This window comes from Ambystoma mexicanum, chromosome 12 (assembly GCF_040938575.1).
Source record: "Ambystoma mexicanum isolate Mex_15411 chromosome 12, UKY_AmexF1_1, whole genome shotgun sequence".
NCBI classification, from domain to species: domain Eukaryota; kingdom Metazoa; phylum Chordata; class Amphibia; order Caudata; family Ambystomatidae; genus Ambystoma; species Ambystoma mexicanum.
In genome coordinates, this window is record NC_090936.1 from 216,716,351 (window position 1) to 216,738,271 (window position 21,921).

Genomic DNA, 21,921 nt, shown 5'->3' on the forward strand with positions numbered 1-21,921 from the left:
AGCAGTGAAGACTATCCACATGAGTTGATGGTAGGAATCCAGAGGTGTATAACGTGTCTCCCAATCAAAATGCCACTTCCTCTCTCCTGGAGGAATTCAGATACAATTCCTCAATAGACCACTTCTGAGAGTATTCATAATTGGTAGAGGTAGAGATTCAAGCAGCATCTACCTCTTTAACAAACTCAATGATAGAACAATTGAGAAAAATATTCTCATACTTTAAGGACGTGTTTGCCCATGTTGGATATGAATGTGTGTGCACAGACCTATATGTCACCATGTTGCTTGGGAATTATGTAAAAAATAAATGTTTGCTCAGCAATACAGGTTCCTGTTTAGAGCCATTAACTCATTGGAAAGAAAAAGGGTTAAACAGACACATACACGGCACATCCAACATCCCTATTCTGAGGGTGTTGAAACTCAATGGTCAATGGAGCCTATGGCTGGCTTGAGGGAACGTGTTATGTTTTTCATTTGTATTTGTATTTGTATTTGTTGTATTTATAACGCACAGACCATCAGGCCCGGAGGCATCAGGGCGCAATTTGTACAAAGTTACAATAATGCATATATACAGAGATAAAGATTACATTAACAGAATACTAACAGTGTTTCTATCTACATACATTATAGTGATTACAGTGCCGCTAGGCTTAACAGTGGATATACCCATAGGGTGTACAGAAAATAGTAACAGAGGTCAGCGGGCCAGCGTATGTAAGACAAGGGCGCAGAGCATGTCTTAGTGCTGGTCAAAAAGCCAAGATTTGGTTTTGGCCTTGAATGTGTTGAATGAGTCTTCAGCTCTGATTGTAGCGGGGAGGGAATTCCATAGATTAGAGGCTAGGACAGGGAAGCTAGTGCCCCCTGCTTTTTGAAGTTTAAACTTAGGGATCGATAGACAGTGAGTCTGGGCAGTTCTTAGAGGTCGAGTGGCGAGACATCCGACTGCAGAGGTAGATAGGGGCCTTGTTAGCCAAGCATTTGTGCGTGAGGGCAAGTGTTTTTAGTGAGATTCTCTGCTTGACAGGTAGCCACTTTAGGTTGGTTCTAAATTCTGAAATGTGGTAGTTGCGGGGAATGTTTAGGGAAGCTCGAATGGCATTGTTCTGGGTAGTTTGGAGTTTATTCAGGTTCTCTTGGCTAGTACCTAAGTAAAGAGCACTACAATAATCAATTTTGGCCATAATGAGTGTTCTAGCTAGTGTGACACTGTTAGGGGTGGTAAGAAACGGTCTGCAAGCTGCAATAAGTTTGCACATGTATGCAGAGGCAGATCTGACTGCATTTATTTGTCAAGATAAGGATAGGGTGGCGTCAAGGTAAAAACCTAACATTTTGGTATCTTTCGAGACTCGTATGGTATTACCGTCTATGGTGAATGACTGATAGGATGGCTCTAGTTTGCTCAGGCGTTGTGAGGTGCCCAGGATAAGGGGCTCCATCTTGTCGTCATTTAGGCATAACTGGTGTTGGGTCATCCAAGCTTGGATGACCAGGTAGACGTTGTTAAGGGCCTTGGTGTCAGCTAGATAATCACCTGTGATGGGAATGAGTATCTGGGTGTCATCCGCATAGTTAGTGTAGGAGACACCCAGATAGTCAAGCACATCAAAGAGTGGTTTCGTGAAAATGTTATAAAGTGTAGGTGACAAGCAAGATCCCTGAGGTACACCGCAGTGAATTGGGGAAGGGTCCGCGGCTGCGGATGGGGCAAAGGCCCTCATGGATCTATTGCTCAAAAAGGATTTGATCCTGGCCACAGCAGAGGACGAGAAGTTGGCAGCAGAGTGGAGGTGCCTGCATAGGATCTGGTGGTTGACCAAATCAAATGCAGCAGTGAGGTCGAGGAGTAGTAGCATTGCTAGTTTGCCCTTATCCTTCAATACCTCAATTTAGGTTTTTAGGTCTGTTAACACAGTTTCCGTGCCGTGTCTGGGATGAAATCCAGATTGTCGTAGACCTAGCAGATTGTTAGATTCCAAGTAATCTTGCATCTGAAGGTATGCAGCGCGGTCTAAAATCTTAAGCAAAAACGGTACCGTGGTGATAGGTCGGAAGTTAGTAGGTATACTTGGTTCTAGGGATGGTTTTTTGAGCAGTGGGATCACCCAAGCATCCTTAAGGTTGTCCGGGACAATACCTGTTTTAAAGGAGGAGTTGATGAAGGCCGTAATGAATGGGGCCAAATCATGTGCAGAGTCCTTAATGATGGGAGCTGGGCAAGGGTCACCTTGGCAGTTGGATGGTTTAATTCTCAGGATGATATTTTCTACCTCGGTAACGGTGAGCGGTGAGAAGGCAAATGGTTTGGTGTTAACAGTGTCTAGAGGGAGGGCCCTAGCAGGGGAGAGTGAGAGGTTGTCGAGCTTCAGACTGTCCTGCTTGTCTTTGATTTTAGATTGTAGCATAGAGATTTTATTCAGTAAGGCTGCTTGAATGTTAGCACACCAGTTACTATCTTTCGTGCAGGTGTCTGGGGGGGAGACTGGAGTTTCTAGCTCTTTTAGGATTCTGAAGAGTTCCTTTGTATTCGAATCAGCTTGCAGAATACGATTGTTAAGAGACTCTTTTTTTGCAGTGATGATAGCATCTTTGTAGGTGAGTGAGGCAAGAAGGAAACCATCCTTATGCTCATCAGAAGGGTGGCTTTTCCAGCGATTTTCAGCACTGCGTTTAGCTTTGTGGAGCATTCTTAACTGTGGGGTGAACCATGAATTAAGATGTGCTCGTGGTTTGGCCTTTCTAAGTTTGATGGGTGCTTTAGAGTCTATGGCCGTGAGCATAGTTTGGTTATAGGTGTCTGCTAGTGAGGTGGGATCAGAGCAGGTGTTGGTAGCCACATTGAGGGAAGGGAGTAACAGTGGGAGGAGTTTCTCCTTAGTTATGTCCTTTTTACTTCTGGTAGGGAGTGCTGGGGCTATCGGTGTCGGGGCTCACGGGGTAGCTTCAATATTAAAAGTTATGATGTGATGGTCAGACCATAAGCAAGGGGTATTGTCGAGAACCTTGATATTGCAGTTAGAGCCGGCTAACCAGTCAAGGGTCCTGCCTTTCATATGGGTAGGTTCTTGAATGAACAAGGTGAGGCCGAGGTCAGTTAGAACATTCTCCAGATCTATTGCCACGGGATAATTTGGGTCACCAAGACCTAAGTTAAGGTCACCTAGGATGATTGTTTGTGAATAATTTTTAGTTTTGTCAAGGAGGAGAGTGGATATTTCACCGACAAAGGTCGGTGCCGGACCTGGGGGCCTATAGATAAGGTGGAGGGTGGCCGTTTGGTTAGGCGTTAGTGATAGTTTGACTGACAGCGACTCGGCTGATTCGAGTTTGGAGTCGGATACCACTCTTAGGTCAAGAGAGTTTTTATGGATGAAGGCCACGCCACCGCCTCTGGATTGGGCAGTGGTACGGTCACATCTTGTGATGCCGTAGTCAGGTGGTAAAGCCAAGGATAGTGAGGGGCCAGATGCGGCATGTAGCCAAGTTTCGGATATAGCGATGAAGTCAAGGTCAGAGGTGGTGATGAGGTCAGCAATGTCTAATGCGTGTGCTGGGAGAGATCTAGCGTTGATAAGGGCACCCTTGAACACAGGCAGTTTAATTCCTGTGGTAGTGGATTTGCATGTAGCAGTAGATGGAGGTGAGCCATGTGGTGTATTTGAGATTTGCTTGGTGGCGTTGTTGCGGGAATGACGTAGGTGGAGTCTGGTGCCTAATCTTTTGTTTCTAAGAACGAGGGGGCAGGGTTGGTTAGGTGTAGGTTTCCTGGTGAAGTGTTCCAGCCACAGAGCTGGGTCATTAAGGTATTGGTTAATATGGTTACTGGAGTAGTGTAAACCTGCGGAGGTTGCTACAGGGCTCATTATAGGAGTCACAGTCACGGTCGGCAGTGCCTGGTGGTGTAGGTTCATAGTGTGTCAAATCACTATCACAGAAGTAGCAGAACACCTAAGCTTATCCGTGGGGTAACCTAATGTGCCCTTGCCGGGGGTATCCAAATCTTAGTCTGCTAGAAAAAAGAACATATGTGTGGAAGATAAGAGGATGGGAAAGTAAAACGTAGATGTGACATATACAGAGATGGAGAACTGCTGGGGGAAGAATGTTTTGTGATTTCATGAATTCCAGTCTTGTTAGTTAGTCCATGGTCCTGCAAAAGAAACCAGCATGATATGCCTAAAATATGCCCTTAAGTGTTGGGATAATTAGGTTATGTTTCCAAGGCTAGTTTGGAGATTTTAAGTCAGTGCAATATAATGTTGGATGCATCAGAGCGTCCAGAGGGTTCATGGGAATCCTGGAATTTTAATGCTTTTTTGACTGGTTGTTTTTTACATTGTACCTCAGGTCAAACTCCAGAACGTTAATGCTGTGACTTCCAAGCCTGAGCCATGAGTGCCATGGTGAAGAACCCATTAAGAATAAAGGTGAATGATGTTGGTAACAGAAGGTAAGTGAATGACATGGTTAAACATGTACATTTAAAGGTGGGCTTGGAACCCTGATGTCAAAAACATTATTAAGAGTTTGTTCCATGTAATGACATGCTAGACCTTATTTTAGTTTGTGTTAAGACAGAGCAGTTTCTTACTTGAGAACAGGATATCAAATTATAGTAATACATGGCACTCTATAGAAAAAATATAAATATATAGCCTGAGCATGGTTCTATGTGATTTTACTGGGGAAATACATTTCAATATTTTTTTAACAGAAATAAATCCATTGAAAAAATCACAGACTTTTTACTTTTGTGTATTTGGGTGCTCCCCCTCTCAACCCCACTCCCTTTACCTATGTTTTTAAGCCCCCAGTCTCCTCCCCACCCGTTTGAACCCCTTAGCACCCATATATATATTTATATATTTAAAAATCAATGTTTCCCATGATTTTGTTCGGTAAAAAATCCATTGAAAATGTTTTCGGTAAAATCACTGGATACCCTGAGCTCACTACGCAGGATGTGCTCACTGGGATGCGTGAAAGGGGGAGGAAGATGTGCGACCACACAAGGTAGGTAGGAAGGGAAGGCCAGATGTCTTCTCTATGTAGTCACACCCTTTTCTTGTGTTATGTTACTATGCTTTGACTGTTACCTGCTATGTACCGAACTATATGCCACAGTAATGCCACTTATCATCCTGAGAAGCAGGCAGGGAAGCTTTCAGGTCATCAGCTAACAAATGTGAACACAAGTTTGCCCAAATGTCAGTGGCACTGAGGGGCCCCTCCGCCAGCCATAGTGAAGAAAATCGGTGTGAAACTGAAGTGAATGGGCCCCCAAAAGGCACTCATAGGTAAGAGAAAATGTGATCTGGGCAATGTCTACACCTGGAAATCCTGTTAAAAACAACATTCAGGAGGGGTTTTATTTTGCAAATTTCCCATGTTCTCAACTCTTTTGAAAGTGAGCAAAACGGTCAATTTTGTGTTTGTTTCATCTTTATGTTAACAGCAAAGATGTAATATTGCACCAAGTCACCACCATATAGCAACCTTGGCTTGTCATGTTGTGCAAAATATTGAACACTGAACGCTGTCTTTGGCTCAGCAGTGGCCAGACATTTAAGCCTTCTTTTAGTGTATCATTGTGAGGTTGGGGGCGTTGAAACCAGGCCTGAGAAAACACAGAGAACAGAGCCCTTCTAATTAATTGCCTAGGCCAGGATTAGCCAGGTTCAATAGACAGGAATGCTGGAAGGAAAGATAGATACTTTTATATGAAGGTAGGTTTTCAAACATGGCTCCCCTGAAAGCAGAGCACAGGATCAGGCTTTCTGAAGGTTCTTGAATCCTGGAGGGCTATAGCAGTGCGTGAACCAGGAAACCTCTTAAATAGAATCTGGACTCTTATGGGAGTTTATCTGCATACTCCAGACTTCAAATATCCTTTTCGACCTGGGCTGTAGTTACTATGTCCTGTTAATAGTTTAAAAAATGTGAATCTTAGGTTAAAACAAGGTTGTAGAGTGTGGTTATAAGATTGCATTTTTCCATATCTACTTCCTACCCCTGTAGTTTATAGTTTTATTTAAATGGATGTTTTTAGGAGCGCTACCTGGCACCTTATGGCTGCTTCACAGTAACATTTGACATTCATGCAAAGCACCGACATGAATCATAACGTTATATCCTGATACAAAATGCTCTAACCAGGTATGACAAATTGAAGTTGCCATCATATCCCAAAAATGTTTTAAAAGAAGGGGTGAATACGTACATAACATGCATTTGAATAAAAAGCAGATTCTAGTTAAGATTCATTTAGGGTTGGAGGTAAAACACATAGATCAAAACACACAAAGATTACCAACATATTCCTATAGTTTAAAAACATGACAACATGACATGGAGTAGAACAACATAACACAATGTAGCATATATCACCCAAGCGAGCTTAGCATTACAAATTAGGGGACAGAATAGATAGAATAGAGTAGTGCAGCCACATAGATAAACATTGAATAACTTAGATTACCAAACAAACATAGATGTAACCGATCAAAACAGCACAGCTAGAGTAGCGTGTACCAATTATGATATTGGTGTGGATGTTCCCCTCACCACACAAAGATGCGCACACACAGACACGCGCACACACATAAAAACACACATAGACATACACAAACACACACACACACACCTACACACTCATGCACACACAGTTTTCCAGGCTCGCCTCTTTTAGATTTTAGGCCTACTGCTGCTCTTTTGTAGACCAAGATCCAGGGCACAATAGCAAGATGATTTCACCCTTCACACAATTGGTTCACTGTTCCCTGAGGCAAATGGCCATTTCCTTGTATTAAGAGGTGTTATCTCTCTTGCCTACAGGAAGAAATATTTTGGCCATTTTGGCAAGTGAGACATTTTTAATTATTTGACAAAAATGGTTGCTTCCATAAATGGAGTTTCTTTTTCATACTACTAATGTACTCGTGCTCTTTGTTGTTTTGTGCTAGATACAGCACTAACATTCTGCCTTACATTTGTTTCCTAAAGCTTTTATGCACTGCATTGTGTTGCAAAGGCCAGAAAAAATAATACGTCAATTAATACAACTTCATCAAGCAAAGAAGGCTTTAGGCGGATGTAAATGGTACGGCTCTCAGCCTCCATCCGTTTCTCATACTTTAAGAATTATCCTGTTTGACAGCACTTGCCATGCTTTTATCTCCTTTTAGGCCATGGGTCTAACCTGGCACTGCAGTGTGTGACTGGGAGACTCTCTGACCTCCAGACATTTTTAAAATTATTTGATATTTTTTTATTTAACTTGTAATTTTATTTAACTTTAATTTCCTTGTAAGTCCAGTCCCTCTGGCAGAGGGTGTCTGGCCTAAAGGGCAGTCGGAGGTTCGGCTCGGGGCTGCCGAAGCTTTCTTTTCAGAACTGCATACACAGGCTCACTGCTGTCTGTTTTCTATCTTCATTACTCTAGCCAACGGATTGGCTAAGGTAAAATACCATGTGCAGGTCAATTATAGCTGAACTCTGACACTGCAGTGGTTGGGCGCAGTGGGAGCATGCCTCCCGTTCTTAAGTCGCTCCAAAGTCTAGCCCGTCCAAGCCCGTCTGGAAAAAGGACGGGTCGAGCAGTCTATATCATCAATTGCTGCTTGATTTGGCTCGGCCAGATACTATATTTCCTTTCAACTTCGAATGTGTGGAAATGCCACTTACCGTCCCAAGTCAAAAAGGAAGATCATCCTGGAATCATTCTGGAGTCATCCGATGACTCCATTCTAGAGTCATCCATGGATAGTTCAGGAAGATCATCCGAAGTATTCCAACAGGCCAAAATATGTAATGAGATGATGACTCTAGAGTTATCACAGAAACTACTACAGGATGAGTTTGGATTACTTCCAGTGATGATCTTGGATTACTCTAGGATGACTCCATGACAACTTCAGGATGAGTTGGGATTACTCCAGGATGACTTCGGATTACTCTAGGATGACTCCATGACAACTTCAGGATTACTCCAGGATGACTTCATGACAACTTCAGGATGGGTGGGGATTACTTCAGGATGGTTGCATGAGAACTTTAGGATGGGTTTTGAATTGTGAATGATTCTTACAGACCACTCCATGATGAGTTTAAAAGATTTCAAGATGCTTCCAAAACATTTAGGAAAAGGGATTTGATTACCCAAGGATGTATTCCTTTTGAGTAAGATTGGTGGCATTACTTTAGAATGACTCGTTAGACTTATGGATAGTTTACTGGAAATAAATCTAATGAATTTTGCAGCTGTCACTGTCCATCTTTGCTAGAGCACACAAATGTTGTTAACCAAGTTCACCGATTTAGTGCACAAAACTACAACCGCCCCCTCCCATGTCACGAACCAACCTGTAAACTCCCTAATTTCAATTCTCACCTCTAGCCAACAGGGCCTCATACCCAAAATTACAAAGCACTGCATTGAAACACACTTCCAGTGACCTAAACATAATCTGTTAAAGGTCTACCTGCATGACAGACTGCCGCCAGTCACTTCACCCAATATCACTGGCCCTCATTACGACCCTGGCGGAAATCGAAAAACGATGGCGGAAATGCAATACCGCCATCGAATAGCGCTCGGTGCGATTATGACCCGTCACCGTAAAGTACGATGCCATTAGCGACACCGTAGTGAACGCCAACGCTAACTGCACCAAGTACGCGCACGCGCGCCATGCGAAACCGTAATTACCACCATGGTGCAACGGTACGCGAATTCTGACCCTAGCGGACATTTACCTAACGCCATCAAGCATGGCGGAAAGTACCATTCCGCCATGGTGAGAAGTACGGCATCGCGAACCAACCGTAAATGGCCCTACTGAGTGCCTGTACACCACTCCCTGGCCACATTGCACAACTCCTCGTAGGTACAATGAAGTCACACAATGCAACCAGTGAAATGTACAAGTCACCCATGCATGCCAACGAACAAATGAATGTAGGGGCTCCAAGTGCCTTGTGAGTGGCCATCCATATTTGCCATGTCACCATTGCCATACTGATGCAGCACAGGCATGTGAAGGTTCAAGTACAGCAACATGAACTGAAATATGAGACAAACAAAAACAGGCCCCCCATCGCTTGACACCAGTGTAAGGCAACATTCAAAGCAGTATCCTGAGTGAGACTGCACCAGCCCTGTACTCCTGCCAGTAAACAAACCAACCATCAGCATAAGCATGTACCACATAAGTTGGCAGAGTGACTGAGCAGCCAGGCTCATCTCAAGAGGGGCCAATGGGAGCTGCAGGGCACAGATGGCACGAATACAGAAGCTATTCCAATGGACATGACCTCAGTCTCCCTCCAAGAAACGCACGCAAACACAGGCACCTGTGACCAGCCATATTCTGATAATCACATCATTCCACCAATCCACCTGGCTGACCGGCATCTGTTACACAAAAGCTAATGCCCCGCCCCTGAGCATGACATCATTAAAACAGTCATAATGGCAGCCCCTATCCCTGACCTCACTGGGCTTCGTAGGCAAACGCGCCCAGTACAGTACCACGCAACTATACTCAGAAGCCGGAACCCAATGCAGATCTTCTCACAATACATCGCCCCACAAATAGGAATATGCTACATTACTTGCAAAGAAGAACGCTACACGGTTAATATCAGAATAGAAATTTAATGCACAACAAAATCACCAAGCCCATACAGCTATTAGGTCATGAACTCCAAAATATATTTCATTATTGTGGGCTGCATCCGCAATAAATGACCAGCTTCTTCTTGTGTGACGCCCTGTACCTTCATGGTACACAGGGGCTACATTCACGTTCAAAAAGGCAACATGGAAGCGCCTAGAACCGCAGGGCCATCCCATTAGGTAGGCACTAGTCCAGCTGAAAGGTCGATATGTTGCTCCTAGCCACTAGTACTGCGTAAGGGCATGTGGCCCATTGACGATCGTCCCATAAGATCGTAATGGTGCTCCACTGATTAACACGAAGCAGCAGGTGTCGGGAGTAAAAGCCATCTGCAGGAGTGGCATACAGATGGCAGCGGCAAAAGGGGAGGAGATACCTGTCACCCAAATGAAATGAATAAGAATAGTATGGGCATCAGAACTTCATTTGATTTACTCACTTCAATGATCACACTAAATCCACAGCCATATGCATGCTAGCCCACTCAAAAGGATTATTCCCACCCAAAAATCACTTGCGAATCATAACTATATAAATCTTGGTGAAAACACTATTACAAACGAGTGTTTGTGTGCATGCGTCTGTTAAAACAGAATCCATTAGATGGGATTAGTAACGTGCATAGACACAAGTGTTTGAATGCGCGTCGAGACAGGGAGGGTTCAACAAGGGCAGATAGACGATGGTCCCACTATGGCAGCCCTGCATCACATAGCGCAGGGGAAGTGGATAGATTCCAAAAAGCCATGTACATGGCAAACTCTCCATTAAATCATCTGTCCATGCATCCATACATCATTCCCTCATCCCGGTATGAAAACGCCTGATTATTTACTCACATAACATGTGAAATTTCCATTGAGTCTGTGCGCAATGCAGTCTGCAAAATCCACTGTGCTCCAGCCCGGAATTCCAGTGTTGTGAAGTAACATGTATTTGGGAACGTCCGGCCTTATCGTCCACTACGCTATTGCGCATCCCATACTATTCATATCAATCATTGCATTCTCGCCATGGCCCCTGTCCGAAGGACATTAAACAATAGAACTTTATATCTGCAGTCAGACCTGTGGGCGTCTCCTCGCCGCTAGCTGAAAACCGAAAGCGCTGTCCTTCGAATTCCTCATTTGCAACATCACGTCGAAAAGACATCTGTGACCGCTCGAAATCACAAATTCATCCATGTAGTGCGGCAGTGTGTGAAAATGGCAACTGGCTTCACTCACAAATGGGACGCCCCGCCCGTCGGTGAACCTCGGTACAGTGCTACATTCCACTGACCCTTCACAAGTTTGTTCGCGACTGCAAAGATAGTATGTGAAACAATGGGACCATAGCTGAATGAACATATAAACCAATATTTCACTGCCATCGGGATTAAATACATGATTGTAATAGCAAGATGCCATGCGTCAAATTGCAGCGTTGTGTGCGGGACGTGCTCGCCCAAAGGGGATTGCAGCTTGCACAGGTGGAATGAATCACCACAGGTGGAGGCTATACTGCCTGAAAACACATAAATTGCACACCCAACCTCCTCCCACAACCACACCCACTCCAAAATGCTACCGGCAGGACTAGCGATGTTGGCCCTGGGGGACCTGATAGCACTGCAAGTACTCCAACTTCAAGAAGAAGACGAACACCAACTACTACAACAACCGGCCGCACAGAGGAGACGCAGGAGGAGGAGGAGGGCAAGGCAGGGCCAGCAAGGCCCACCAGCACAGCCACTACCACCACGCAGGCAGCCCGCAATCCCATGCCTCCGAGCTCATCCGTTCAACCTCACTGATGAGCAGATCCACACCCTCTACCGTTTGGACCGGGACACCATAACCGCCATTGTGGACATGACACACGCTGACCTTGTCAGCATGATAGATAGCCCAACCGCCATCCCACCCCTACTGAAGGTGGTGTCTGTACTACACTTCCTGGCCACAGGCACCTACCAGCACACAGTCGGACAGTTGCATGGCATTTCACAGCCACTGTTGTCACGGACACTATTGCAAGTGCTCGATGCCCTCCTGAAGCACGCAGACGACTACATCTCTCTACCACGCTCGGAGCAGGAAATTACGAACACAAAAGTGGGATTCCATGCACTTGCCAGCATACCGGGTTGCATTGGTGCCATCGACTGCACCCATGTGGAATTGGTTGTCCCACATGCCATGGAGGCCCAGTACCGCAACCGAAAACAATATCATTCTCTTAATGTACAAATGGTGTGTGACTCCAACAGGATCATTACACATTGTTGTGCCCGATTTCCTGGATCAACCCATGATTCTATGGTCTTGAGGAACTCTACAATACCACGCTACATGGAACGACACGCAGGGAACAGATCCTGGCTACTCGGTGAGTCTCATTTCATGCATGATAATGTGGGGTATGTGATGCGGCAATGACCTGGCAGGAAGGGGGGGGGTGCGTACGTAGCAATGTCATTCCACAAACATCCTTTATTGTCCACATACAGGTGATTCCGGGTATCCACTGAAGAGATGGCTCCTTACACCACTCCGGAACCCACAGAACCAGCATGAGGAGGTCTACAACCATGCCCACTCACGTACCTGTGTAGTCATAGAACAGGCATTCGGCCTACTGAAGGGTCGTTTCCACTGCCTCAGCAGGTCTGGCGGGGCACTCCTGTACCGCCATGAGAAGGTTGCAAAGATGGTCATGGCATGTGTCATGCTACACAACATGTGCGTACGTAGAAATGTGCCCATGCCCCCTGACGCAGAACTGCAAGCACCTGAAGATGGTCATGATGAGGGTGGGGATGTGGCAGCACCTCAAGGAGTCCGCGAGGCACAGGAGGGCCGTGAAATTCGTCAGATTATCATAGATTCATGCTTCTAGCACTCACGCCTGGTGGCTGATACATGGACACGGGACTTGTGGCACTGTGTGTGTCTGGAACATGCACAATATGGACTGTACGCCTATAAAGGCCTCGTACACAAAGATCAAGGTCCACACATCTCATTGGATGATTGTGAAATGTTTATAGCATATGTGAAATTATGTTACACACCCCATCGACCCGCCACCCAAGTAAACCCAACACACCCCCTCCACCCTCCTACCTCCCCCCCGAACACCAGTGTCCAAAGATGCTCATTGTCCGTGGGCAGACGCTATTGCAAGCCCCCTCTCCGGGTATCAGGGGCACCCCTGCCTGTGGAGCGCAGGTTCCTCCCAGATCTACGTTGGGGGCTGCCCTGGACGGAACTTGCAACGGATGATGTCTCTGCCTGCTCACGTCCATGCATGTCCCTAAGGGTTTGTGAGAGCTCAGTGAGCACACGGCGCACAGCGGCAAGTTCAGCACATACGTCTTTGGACGTCGCATGCAGTTCCCCCCTCAGGCTCTCGGTGCTTCTCTCCATTTGTACTCTCAGGCTCTCGGTGCTTCTCTCCATTTGTACCCTCAGGCTCTCGGTGCTTCTCTCCATTTGTGCCCTTAGTGTCTCTGTACTTCTCTCAATTTCTGCCCTAAGTGTCTCAGTAGATGTTTCTATGGCTGCCTTAGTACCCCCACATTCATCAGCATGCTCCTTGAGGAGCGTGGCCAGTTGCTGCTGTTGCACGATCACCTGGTCGAGGGATTGTTGCCTCTGCTGGGCCATGCCCATTTGCGGTGGTGTCACAGAGGGGCTGATCACCTCATGTTGCCTTGCCACAGGGCTTGTGGGGGATGGCCAGTCGTCGTCTTGTGGGTGCCCCTGCGTGGTATCCTCATGGTGTACGGGATGGAACAAACAGGGGGATTGAGACAGGTCATGGATGGATCCTACATCGACAGCACCGTTTTCTGTGTCGGAGCATGCTGCCATTAATGCAGTGTCACCTATGGTGCTGCTGCCACCAGAAGCAGTGCCTTCTGTGGCATCCATTGGGGGGACCTGTGGTGGTGCTGTTGTGGGCATGCTGGCTGCTGGGGTGCCTGTTGAAGTCCCCTCCTGTGTGCTGCCACTTGATTTGTGCTGCTGCCGTGTCTTGATCCGTGCAGCTGAGGTGGAGGGTCTTTGGCCGTTGGTCTTGGCCCTCTTTGCAGGTGTGCTGGTAGGGGTGTCCTGGAGCTCGTCGTTTGAATCGGACCCTGTGGTGGAGTAAAGGAGGGCGAGCGTTATTAATGGGTCTGTGGAAATTGGAATGGCAATGTATCACATGCATTGGGGTGGTACCTGAGGGTGATTTGGGTCAGGGCCTTGGAGGTGGTTTCATTTTTGTATGGATTGAGGATGCAGTTGTTTTGCAGCCTGCAGTTAGGGTGTGCATGCTGCACGAGTAGAGGGTGTTTTTAGGATTTTTTATTATTTATGTATTTATTGTGACTTTTAAAGTGCGCTATCAGGCCAATGTATGTGGACGTTGTCCTGGACATGTGTTTCTGTTGCACTATGTGGACACATGGTACTTCACATGATTGGACATTGTGGATTTAGCATTGTTTTATTTGGCCCACCTACCTGATTCTTCGGATGTCTGCACTCCTTTCTCCATCCCTCCGACTCCCTCTATACTCTCCATTCCAATGGTGGAGGCACAGATTTCTTCCCAGGGGGTCAACTTGATGGGTGATTCCGATCCTCCCCCGGTAGCTGTGGCAATGTTACGGTTGGCTGATAGTATGCTCCGTACGCGTATCCGCAAGTCGTCCCATCGCTTTCTGCATTGCTGTGGGTTGCGGGGTGCGGTCCCCACCGCACTTACCCGCTGTGCCACCAGGGCCCATATGGCCTTCTTGTTCGCAAGTGCCGTCCTGGTCATTTGCGTCGAGAAGACGACGGCAGCATTCTCCTGGAGGGTCTCTGTGAGCACGGTGAGTTCCTCATGGGAGAAGTGGACCTGCCGCTTGCGGTCGCACGCTTTTTTCGCTACTTTTCCCATTTTTGTTGTTTTCACTAGGGTGGATTTCGGGTTGGGATGTGTCTCAGGGTAGGATTTTTAATGGTTTTGTGGGAATTCTGATTTTATAGGTGTACGGCGTGCTGTTTCCCGTTCCGGGACCATGTTTTTACTTCCGTTTCCGTATATTTACGGTCACCGTATTTTCCGATTGCCGCTCATTACGGTGACCGCTATGATGGGTGGCGGAATTGCACCTAGGGCGCCGTACGACGGCGGTGAGGGGCGTTTTGGGGACATTTCCGCCATCGCGCACTTTGCACTTCCGCCATGGCGTAGTGCTCGTGCCCGATGGGTCAGAATTAGCCGCACTTTACTCCGTCGTGCAATGGCGGAAACGCTATTTACGCTATGGCGGTCAGGTCAGTTACTTTCCGCCAGGGTCTTAATGAGGGCCACTGAGAGCAGCCAACATTATTATGATAGTAAAATACTGCAGCTATACATTGTTGATATTTTATTATAGTATTGCTGTGGCTATAAGATGTCGTCAATCAAACATAGGCTCAGAAAGTGTTCAAAAAATGTTTTATTTAACAAATGCAGTTTAACGGCATAGCTGTATTCTATAAGAATAAATCAGTTTGCAAAAATATAAACAAATAATCATCGATCCTGCATTTCGAAAGTCGGTGTCTTCTTTAGGCCTCTTCTGGCATTCCAGATTTTGGTGGCAAGCTTCCTTCTCATCACCTGGCCGTCCATAGTAGGCCAACTGTTAGCCTTGCAGACAGATCTCAAAAATTCTACAAAAAAAAGAAAGGATATATGAATATAAATGGACATCAGAATAGGCATTGTTAAATTTCTTATTGTAGAATAAATACAGGATTAACAAATGTTAAAATGTCAACCTACAAATGTGTCACTACATTTAAATGCATTTGTACACAACGGTTGAAACAGGCTTAAAAGATAGATTTGAACTGAAAATGAATCATGGTTTTCTGTGGCTGCATTCAGAAGATTTATGGTCTTTAATGGTCAAAGGGGTTAATATGTCTTTGAGGAGATGTTGAGCCAGGCACTGAGTCGGTGGGGATGGGAGACAGGACAATCATGCAGAAACAAGATTGACAGATTCATTGTGTAGATACAACAGTTTGACTTTTAAATTAGAAACTATCACACAGTTAGAAATAGAAAGCATAAGTGGATGTGGGGAAATAGTCTTTTAAACCCTTTGCTAATTAACATAACCAGAAGGTCCGGAAACACATGACCCCAGATATACCAAAGCACACCTTGCTTTCATGGGTGACCCAACGCCTCCTGCCTGAAAACCATGCATCACTGATTTGTTACATACTCGAATGGACTAACAAATGTACAACACCCCAAAGATAATACTCACTCCCTGCCTTTAATTACCCCTATTCTGCTTGGCAACCAGGAATGGCCAATGTGCAATGAATGTGAGGGGCAGGTTTTAAAATGTATTAGAAACAAATGGCTTATTAGTCTAGAATAGAATTTGTTCATGCAGTAGCGAATTGATACACCAACAGCTCTCGCTAACGGCCACCATCTATATATGGTGTCCATTCAATGCGGAAAAGGTACTCTCAAAATTAAGTAAGTTAACTACAGTTTTTAAATTGGGAACGGTTCTGTTATGAGGGAATATCACCTTCTGTTGTGTGGATGATCCAGTGTCCATTCCCAACGACTTCTCCACTGATTCTGGTAATGAATCGGTCCTGGTAAGCGCCGCCAGTGATGCCTGCAAATGATGTATTGCCAACTGATTGTGTCTTTGCGTGGCTTGTAACTGTTCTACAATTTAAAAAAAAAACAAAAAACAAAAGTTAAAGGCACCTACTTACTGGCCATCAGACTAACTAACAGTGTAGACAAGAACAATAAGGCAAATTGCGCAGGATATCACACTGCGGTAACAGTGGGAGAAGACACAATTACAACTTGGTCCACTGCCCCTACCAGTGAGCAATGGTGTCAGGTGGAGATCCAGCCCAGGGAGTAACAGGGAAGGAGAACCTGAGAACCAGCCAGGAAGTCGGATGGGTGCCCTGACCCTGCCCGGTGAGTCAGTTGAGGGCTATCGGGTGTCACTGAAACGATTGGAATAGAGTACAGCTAGGGGGGAATGTCATAAAAGGAGGGACACAAAGCATGCAGATTTTTGGTTATTTGCCCACTTATTGACTGGCCATGGTCATGCTAATCCCCATAGCCATTTACACCCAGATCCTGAGCTTGCCCCAAAATACCTTCTCATGGGAAGTCTTTGAGCTTGTATTAATCAAGCCATCCCATCAAACGGTGCATTCAAAGTGCCTGCCAGTGTTTTTTTCAAAGCAGTCTTCTGAGCGTTAATAACTTAATTGGAGTAGTAAACCCACTACTGGTGTAATAGAAATGTCTTAACCTGGTCTGCCTTCAGCCACTCGATTTAGAACTGGTGCAGCAAACTTGCTGCTTCAGCTAGTTCACACTGAGACAAGTTGTGAGGTGAATAGCCAGTGCTGTGACCAGTGTAGTGCGGAACAGAGCTCTAACATTGGGCTCTTCGCTTATGTCTTGCTAATCTCAGTTGGCAAGAGTGAATCCCCATGTGTCAGTGCGCTCTCACCGTTCCTGCCCTTGCCATTACCCTCACAGTACTCCAATCCCAACAGGCCCAACTCACCTTCACAATATATATGAGATGATTGTAGCAGTTTTCCAGGAGGTTGAAGAAAAGTTTCTTGAGAAAGAGCCGGACGTTCAGTGCAGAGTGCCTTTCTCTCGTCGTCGCCTTGGCCTCTTGTTTTTTCTTTGGGGCCCTTTGAACCTCCATCTCATGGCTGTAGTTCTTGACCTGAATGAACCCGATTCAGAAAAACAGTAATCTTCAGTTTTGAAAACGGTGATCAGACATTCTAATCCCTCGAGACCAAAGTAAAACTTCCGCTTTTCGGTGCCTTCCTGTTAAGGACAGACAGCCCTGAGGAATGAGCAATTCCCCGAAAAAGCCACTCTTTGCCCCTTAACTGTGAAATGCCCCACCTCATTCATCCCCTACCTGCTCCCTTCCCCTCAACTGCACACCTTCTCTCCTAACAGCCTCTCCAAGTGCATACTTTTCCATCAACTACCCCACCACCCCCCAACTGCCCCTTTCTCCCTCAACAGCTGCACCACCCCCTTCTCCAACTGCCTCCTTCTCCATCAACTACTCCCAGCCACCATTCACCCCAACTACCCCCTTATCCATCAAATGCTCCACCCTCAACTGCCCACAGGACCCTACTGCCTTTTCCCCCTCTACTGGCCCCACATCTCATTCTCCAACTGATGTTTGGGGAGAAGGGTGGTGGGTGCAGGTAAGGGAGAACCCTTACCTGCACCCACCACCCTTCTCCCCAAACTGCCCCACACACCTTCTCCCTTCAAATGCCCCACCACTTCTCCAACTGCCACATCCTCTGCTCCCTATCTGCCCCCATCCTGTTCTCCCCATTTTGCACAAATGCCCGAAACCGCCCCCCCCCTTCAACTGCCACCAGGCCCTTCGGCCTCAATTGCTCCCCACCCCTTCTCCATAAAATTCCCCCTTTTCCTTTAACTGCCCACTTCTCCCATCGGACTCATACACCCTTCTATCACACACCACGTCTCTCCCAACTACCCCCATCCCCCTTCACTGCAGTTACTCCATTAACTGCCCCGCCCCTTGAACTGCTCCATTCCATTCCCCCCAATGGTCCCTTCTCCCTCAATTGCTCCCCACCCCATTTCTAGTGTCTAGTGAAGGTGCGATATAGAGCAGAGTCACGTGACGGGCAAACAAGTGGGACACAACATTAGAAAAAGAGGCCCTTCATGCTTCGTATCGAAACGTGTCTGGTCAGCATTCTTCCAAAAAGAGATTGGGCAACAGTCTTGATAAATGGCACTTAAGGATCAGAGAGAATTAGAAAGAGAACGACCGGAAAAAGATGAAGATTGGGCACAGAACACAAGCATTGGCACAACCACGCAGTCTGGCTTTTTTTGTGCAAATTTAAGTGAGTAGGTGAATATGATTGAGTGGATGGAAGGATGAATGGGAGAACATGGTTGCATGAGAAGATGGATGAGTGAATTATTATGACTGTATGGATGGGTGAATTTGAGTATGGTTGCATTGGTGAATGAATAAGTGAATATTCTTGGACATATTGATGGATCAGTCAGTGAATATGGTTGTAATAATCCATGAATATGGTTGTGTGGGTGGAAGAATAATGGATAAATATTACTGAGCATTAACACATTAGTATATGAACATGTTTGTATTGAGGGATGAGAAAGTATGCATTCATAGTTGAGTGGTTAAATATTGAGAGTGTTTTTTGAAAACAGTAGTTGTTTTTTTATTTTGGTTCACTTATGATATAAAATAAGTTTGCCTGCATTATTCAGTTAATTGAAATGATGCCTATGCAACATTCAGAAGAGTTTCCTTGCAGAAGCTGCTCGGCTGCACTCATTCTACAATTTCTTTCACCTTTGAGGTAGTCTTTTAGAAATGTAAAAACTCCTGGCCCTTTCTCTGTGTGCATTTTGTAACAGCCGTTAGGAAGTTCTCCACATAACAAATGCCGCTCTGCCCCCGGCACCATTAATATTTTTCACCACTATAACATTTCTTACCAGGTGCTGAATAATGAACTTCCTATTTAATTTTAAACACGCCATCTTCATACATGTCAGGAAACACTGTACCTTTTGGGAGGCACTCGTCCAGACCTGTTCCATTCAATGCATTCTTGGACTTGTAGTCTTCAATTTATAATAGACAAATACTGGATGACAAGTCAGAGAAAGGAAAGAAACACACGACTGTCTTCCTGAATAATGGGGATATAGTTATGATGTCATTGGAATGGTGTCACACGCATCAGAATTCGCTGTGGCACCGATGGAAATGGATACACTCTGTGTTCCATCACATTTGCCCTGAAACAACCGTTTACCAGTCTAGTATATTCCAAGATGGCACTCGCGCTTCGTATTTACATCCTGAAACTGCAGCCCGCTGATGCTTTGCAATCCTCTACCTCCCTAAGTAAGACGCTTGTGTATCCCTTCTACTGGCGTGTCCTCACTTCTCTTTCCTTCTGGCTGCCCTTCCTCTGATTTTCGTTACCTTTCCCTCCTTGCCTACCTGCTACCTTTGCTCTGCTTCCTTCCCTGATTCCTTTTTTCCGTTGCCTGCCTTTCATTTTCTGCTTTCCCTGCTGACCTTCACTGCTGTACTTAGCAGTGCATTCCCCTACATATGCGTTAGTCACTTATTACTGCAAGAAACTATTTCTGTAGCATGTATGCTTTTTAAGTGTGATTTCTGGTGAATGCTTTAACACTTTTATACATGATCATATCCATATCATGCTTTTTACATGCAATTAAAAAGAATGCCAAAAAAGCGTGCTTAGCAAAGCATTCGCAAACTATTCAGCACAAGTGCAACTAAGCAAAAGCTGAATGACATACAGTATTAGTCCGCAAATCATCCTACAAACTCTGTGATGCTCTGAAGTAATCAGTAAGCCATCCCAAATCATCAAAAACAAACACGTTTCATGGAGATGCTCTTGAAGTCATCACCATGTCATCCCAGAATCATCCCCAAATCATCAGGGAAAAACATATTGATGCTCTTGAAGTAATCGGCAAGTCATCCCAGAATCATCCCCAAATCATCAGGAACAAACATTGTGATGCTCTTGAAGTAATCGGCAAGTCATCCTAAAATCATCAATAACAAAGAGTTTTCTAAAATAGGGATGATGCTGGCATAATCAGCAAGTCATCCTAAGCTCATCCCCAAATCATCGCCCCCCATTCGGAGACATTTGCTGATGACTTTAACAGCTTGATTACTTCTGATGATGTGGAAATGACTTCTAATGTAGTTCGATGATCATCGGATGACTCCAGGATGACCTCTAAAGTCATCCTTTTTGACATGGGGTTATACCGGCTACCATAAATACCTACCTGCATTTTCTACTTCTTAATACACGTTCACTAACGGCCCATGCAGCATTTATTGACAAGCTGCTATTTAGTCGGGCACCTGATATTCTATGTTTAATTGAAACATGGCTGTCTGAGGCTTCAGCATATACGCTGAACTCTGCACTTCCTGACAAGTATGGCACACATCCCATCTTTCATACCATTAAGATTGAAGCTCTCTTGGTATGTGCAAAATCCCCTGGCAATTCTACTCTACACTTTCTCATGGTATATTGCCCTCCGAGCCCCTTCTCTGGATTCTCTGGAACCTTTTTGGATTTAATTGCTGCCATTCAACTGCAATTTCCCAATATACTGATTCTGGGGGACTTTAACATCAGGCTGAATCATCCTCTCACCACCGGCTCTGCATATTTCTGTGACTTGATGGCCGATCGGGGGTGAGTCAGTTGGTTACAGAGCCAACCCATAGACATGGTGATATTCTTGACCTACTTTTTATGGCTGACTCTAACATACAAGTCGATCCACCCTACCCAGTGATCTGGTCAGACCATTATCTTTTATCCTTCTGTATTGTGAATGCCCCTGGCCTCTCCACTATATGCCCCACGGCCACCCTTCACCACTTTTCGCCACAGCTGGCATCGGGATATCTGCAGAGCTATGGCAGTACTGACTCCTGAAAAGTATAACTCTGCCTCCATACGGGACTTGCCCTCTCTCACGAAAACACTGCTCCAAGTGACAGAACTGAAAACAACCCGGCTAGAGCTAAGGCAACTGATCGGAAATGGTGCAGGAATTACGAGATGCGTGAGAAGGTCTGCTTTCAGAAGTTGACTTATAACTATCATGAAGCAATCAAACTCGCCAAACTTTTTCCACAGGCAAAGTTCTAACAGCCCTTAATCAGCCGAAATAGCTTTTTTCGGTCGTTAAACCATTTACCTCTATGATCACTATTACACCCACGATAGCTCCATCGCAGACATTGGGCCTCATTACAACCCAGGCGTTAAGGGTTTAACGGCGCCGTCGGTGCCATTAACCCTTAATGCCTGATTACCATTTTAACGCCTGCTTTTAGCAGGCGTTAAAATGCAAGGCGCTAATCCGCCTTGGTGCTAATTACGGCACCGTAATTTACGGTGCCGTAATTAGCGCCTTCCCCGCTCCCATTATGCCCTATGGGGCAAAAATGGGAATGGGGAAGGGTAAATGAGGAATGGGGATTTACCGCCCCACTCACCTTGGAATGGGGCGGTAAATCTGCCATCCACCATGGTGTAAACAGAGTTTACACCATGGTGGTAAAGTAGGGAACTTA